This window comes from Dipodomys spectabilis, unplaced genomic scaffold (assembly GCF_019054845.1).
Source record: "Dipodomys spectabilis isolate Male_0828 unplaced genomic scaffold, ASM1905484v1 ptg000034l, whole genome shotgun sequence".
Taxonomy (NCBI): Eukaryota; Metazoa; Chordata; class Mammalia; order Rodentia; family Heteromyidae; genus Dipodomys; species Dipodomys spectabilis.
In genome coordinates, this window is record NW_024870711.1 from 10,105,546 (window position 1) to 10,110,993 (window position 5,448).

The 5,448-nt window shown below is 48.8% G+C and overlaps 1 long non-coding RNA gene across 1 annotated transcript; it reads left to right on the top strand.

Moving 5' to 3' along the window:
* Positions 1-238: 238 nt before the first annotated feature.
* Positions 239-3,151, top strand: LOC122105984. Its single transcript, XR_006147105.1, has 2 exons — positions 239-448; positions 2,949-3,151. It is a non-coding gene; the product is annotated as an uncharacterized LOC122105984 (long non-coding RNA).
* The last annotated feature ends 2,297 nt before the right edge of the window (positions 3,152-5,448 follow it).

Genomic DNA, 5,448 nt, shown 5'->3' on the forward strand with positions numbered 1-5,448 from the left:
CCGGCGTGCGGAAGCCTGCGGGCGGCGCACTACTTGGCGCGGAGGGATCTCGGCCGGGCGCCGCGCGGCGCATGGTCACCTGTTCCGCGGCGGGGGACGGGCGGCGGGCCCGCGTCCTGCGGCCCGCGTGAGCGTGCGCGCGGCGGCCCGGCCGGAGCCCCGCCGAGCGGCCCCGCTCGGGGCTCGGTCCGCGCGGACGGAGACCGCGCGGCGCTTTGTCTCCGCGCCGGGCCAGGCCGCTGCCCCGGGGGCGTCCGGCTCGGGCCGCAGGTGACGCCGACGCCGCGGCCCGGACCGTCCCCCGGGGGTCGCGTCGGTCAAATGCTAACGCTTGGAGGCCGCGTCCGATCTGGAATGTTCCCTGGCCATTCCTGTGACCGTGGAGGGGGGCAAATAAAGCTGGTCCACTTTCGTTCTGACACATTGTTTTCAGCAACAGATATTTCCGGTACGTTTGTGCGGACTGTGCTTAGAAAAGTAGAGACGCCACCGAAGCGTATTTCATCAGAAAGCAGTTTCAGCCCAGCTCCAGGCAGCGCTGCGGGGGGGGGGGGGGGGCGCGTGCGGCGCGCGTGGATGTTGGTTCTGCACATTTGCGTTTTTACTCTTGAAGTATCATTTATGTTCAACATAAAATCGAACTTGGTAATTACTGTTTATCGGAGAACTCCCGTATTTATTACTTTACAGCGCATAGGATGATCAATAAAAGGCAGGAATGGAAATCTAGCCTTATTAAAAATTAAAATACGTGGGGCTGGGAAGGTGGCTCAGTGGTAGAGCACTTGCCTTGCATGCCTGAGGCCCTGGGTTCGATTCCTCAGCACCACATAAGCAAAAAGAAAAAAGCCGGAAGTGGCACTGTGGCTCAAGTGGTAGAGCGCTAGCCTTGAGCTGAAGAGCTGAGAGACAGCGCCCAGGCCCAGAGTTTAGGCCCCACGACCTCCAAAAAATTAAAATACGACAAAGCAGATCTATGTGGTTATTTTCCCAATGGCCACGTCCTCACCGCGGCTATTTCACCAAAGGGCGCAGCTGCTCTCTTCCCCCAGCACTTGGCAACTCAAGAGTCAGAAACTCTCCATCCATCCTCCACAGGTATAGACACTCCATCCATCCTCCACAGGTATAGACACTCCATCCATCCTCCACAGGTATAGAAAAACTGTTACTTGTTTTTTGTTGTTGTTGTTTTTTCCATTTCCACGGTCTTGTTATCTATTTGTACTGAAGGCTGTTCTCCCCTTTTCCTCCTCATTCTTCTTTCTTTTGGTCACGCTTTAGTGTTAATAAAGCAGACAATAAACCCACAAGTAGTTCTCTTCTACAAAGAAAACCATGTTATTGGGGCTGGGAAGTTGGCTCAGTGGTAGAGCACTTGCCTTGCATGCTTAAGGCCCTGGGTTCGATTCCTCAGCACCACATAAGCATAAAAAAAAGCCGGAAGTGGCGCTGTGGCTCAAGTGGTAGAGTGCTAGCCTTGAGCTGAAGAGCTGCGGGACAGTACCCAGGCCCAGAGTTCAGGCCCCACGACTGGACCCCCCCCCCAAAAAAAAAAAAACCAACAAAACCATGTTATTGCCAGGTACCAGTGGCTCATGCCTATCACCCTAGCTACTCAGGAGGCTGAGATCTGAGGATTGTTATTCAAAGCCAGCCTGATCAGGAAAGTCCATGGGTCTCTTATCTCCTCCAGACCACCAGCAGAAACCTGGAAGTGGCTCTGTGGCTCAAAATGGTAGAGCGCTGGACTTAAGCCAAAAGGCTCAGGTACACTTGATTGCCCAGGCCCTGAGTTCAAGTCTCATAACGGACAAAAAATAAATACCATGATACTGTCAATAACTGAAAGTGGACATTATCAAAACATGAGAATGAACTGAGTATCACTGGCTGGGATTTAACCACTACCTGTATTTGTTGTATTAATAAATAAAATTAAATTTAGTTGGGTGCCGGTGCATGTGTAGTTCTAGCTACTTAGGAGGCTGAGACTTGAGGATCGCAGTTCAAAGCCAGCCTGGACAGGACCATCCATGAGACTCTTTAAATAACCACCAGAAAGCTGGAAGTAGAGCTGTGACCCAAGTGACGAAGTACCAGTTTTAAGTTCCTTTTTTTTTTTTTTTAGACAGTGTCTTGTTAGGTAGTCTAGGCTGGCCTGGCGCTGTGGATCCGCTTGCCTCTACTTCCTGAGTTACAAGATAACAGATGTGTAGCACCATGCCAGGCCTAATGTATAGGTTGCATTTTAAATACCCCCCAGCAGCTGTATGTGTCAAAGGCCTGGTTCTAGTGTGTGATGTTACTGGGTAATGGGTCTTTAAGCCATAGGGCCTAATGGAAGGATGCCGGGTCTTCGGGGGAAGACCCTTGAAGGAGATGTTGAGACCCTGTTTCTCTTTTGCTTCTGGATTGCTGTGAAGTGAATGGCTTTGCTCCACCACACTCTTCTCTATAAAGTCTCCACACTGGCCCCAAAACAACAGGGCCAACAGACCACACACAGACAGAGAACTCCAAAACTAGAAGTCAGGATGAATCTTATCTCCTTTCTCAGGTAATTTATCACAACAGTGGAAACCCAAGGAACATTTCTCTGGGACATTAGATATCTGGCTATTTCCTGCATGGGTTCACACTACTATAGCTGGTTGCCTGCTGCTCTCTAGACAAGGTATACACGCTGCGCACACGCTTGATGCAGTCCTTGGTTTTAGACACCTGGCCACTGCAGGCACTGAGTTTACAGTCTTTAGTTTACATAAACTTGTGAAAGACGGTTGCAGAAAAGGTACACTTGAGAAGAGATGCTCTTAGGAAACGAGAAGTTTCAGGGAGGACACAAACTATACATCCCATGCTTTCCTTTCCCAGACTCAGGTATGTCCAAGGAAAATTTCAATAAAAGCCAGTAATAATGTATTTGTGTTTTACTTTCTACTTAGAAAGTCCTTGCCTTGGTTCAAATGAACATTCCTGGAGGTCTTGATTAGAAGAATGCAACAGTCAACTGTGGACAACTGCACAGGGCCACAAACGTGATGGGAACGGTGAGAATAAATGATGGTTGCAAGGCTTCACCATGGTTGAACCATGTCCCATGTGCTCCAAGTACTTCACATAAGCTAATATATGTCACTGCATCCTGCCTTATTTGTTTTCATTTTGTGTGTGTGTGTGTGTGAGAGAGAGAGACAGAGAGAGGGAGGTCCTTGTGTGTGTTAAGTATTCTATCCCTGAACAACGTCCCAGCTGGAATTTAAGTTCCCTATTTGCTGTCTCAACGTTTTTTTCCCCCTTCATCTTAGAACCCTACAACTCAGGCCAGGGGTGGGTGTAATAATATGTCTTAGGGAAGCACAGCTGTTGTCTCTGATTGGTCCTAACAAGCACTTGCATGTGCTTTCTTTGGTCTCCTGGAGCTCATCCTTCTGGGGCCTTTGTTGCAGTGGGCGGTTCCTTTTTCTATTAGCCTCAGATTTCTCACCTCAGCAAGAAATGCAGAGCCTGGGCATCGGTGGCTCATGCCACTATTCAGGAGGCTGAGATACAAGAATCGCAGTTCAAAGCCAGCCCAGGCAGGAAAGTCTATGAGATGATTAGCTCCAGTTAATTACCAAAAAGCCGGAATCTGTGCTGTGACTCAAAATGGTACATCACTAGCCTTGAGCACAAAAGCTCAGGGACAGCACCCAGGCCCTGAGTTCAAGTCCCAGACAGGCAAAAAAAAAAGAAGAAGAAGAAATGAATTCAAGAGCATGGTATCAGTGCCTCACACCTGGAATCCTAGCTACTCAGGAGGCTGAGATCTGAGGATCACAGGGCAGGAAAGTCCGTGAGACTCTTATCTCCAATAAACTACTCAGAAAAATCCGGGAGTGGCTCTGTGGCTCAAGTGGTAGAGTACTAGCCTTGAGCACAAAGAGGCTCAGGGACAGAGTTCAGGCCCTAAGTTCAAGCCCCAGGACCAGAAAAAAAAAAAAATCCTAGAAATGCAGTATTCTTTTTTCTTGGCAGAGGAAAGAATCTGCCAAGTTGCTGCAACAAAGGAGAAAATGACATATGAAACAAAGACATTAGATAGTCTAAGAGGAGATGAATGTGATAGACACTTTAGCCAGCCCTCCCCTCCCAGATCACCAACAAAACCAATGGAAGCCAGTGGCAAGCAGCACTTGAAAAGATTACAGGTTTGTCCAAATGATTATCCAAGGTGAAGACCAGGAGAAGAGGGAAGTAAACTCACAGTCACATCCCATTAGGACCCAAGTACAACCCACAGGGAAGTTCTTAAATAATACATGTACTTCCAAATAATAGAACATTTGTGAAAATGATTCAATAAAATGATCTATTATCATGTACCACATGAAGAGAAGGAGAAGCCACTAAAATTATGTACAGAAATATACTTAAGAGTTAAGTCATACAAAAGAAACCAACAAGTTTTTACCACAACTACAGATGTTACTAGCTCCAGATTTAAAAAAGTTTTCCAGGGAGCTAGGAAGGTGGCTTAGTGGTAGAGCGCTTGCCTTGCATGCATGAGGCCCTGGGTTTGATTCCTCAGCACCACATAAGCAAAAAGAAAAAAGCTGGAAGTGGTGTTGTGGCCCAAGTGGTAGAGCACTAGCCCTGAGCTGAAGAGCTGAGGGACAGCGCCCAGGCCCAGAGTTCAGGCCCCACGACCGGACCCCCCCCCCAAAAAAAGGGTACTTCTTGGGGCTGGGAAGGTGGCTCAGGGGTAGAGCACTTGCCTTGCATGCCTGAGGCTCTGGGTTCGATTCCTCAGCACCACATTAGTAAAAAGAAAAAAGCCCGAAGTGGTGCTGTGGCTCAAGTGGTAGAGCGCTAGCCTTGAGCTGAAGAGCTGAGGGACAGCGCCCAGTCCCAGAGTTCAAGCCCCACGTCGGGACCCAAAACAAACAAACAAACAAACAAAAAAAACAATGACAAAAAGTTTTCCAGAGGCTGGGAAGGTGTCTCAGAGGTAGAGCGCTTGCCTTGCATGCCTGAGGCCCTGGGTTCGATTCCTCAGCACCACATAAGAAAAAAGCCGGAAGTGGCGCTGTGGCTCAAGTGGTAGAGCGCTAGCCTTGAGCTGAAGAGCTGAGGGACAGTGCCCAGGCCCAGAGTTCAGGCCCCACGACCAGACCCCCCCCCCAAAAAAAAAGTTTTCCAGTCATCTCAAGGGGACTGGCACAGCTGGCTGAGCATAACAAACTTTAGTGCTAGGGAGGGAAATCAAAGCACATGTCACATGCAGATAGGTCTTGAAGCCTACCAGTGCTGCCTTTCCACAGAGGAAGTGTATCTGTGTAATATCCAAAGTATGGAAGAAGCTATTCCATTGGCTAGTGAATTACCCAGAGCATATAAGAAGCTATTCCATTGGCTAATGAATCACCCAGCGCATATAGGAAGCTGTCATTGGCTAGTGAATCA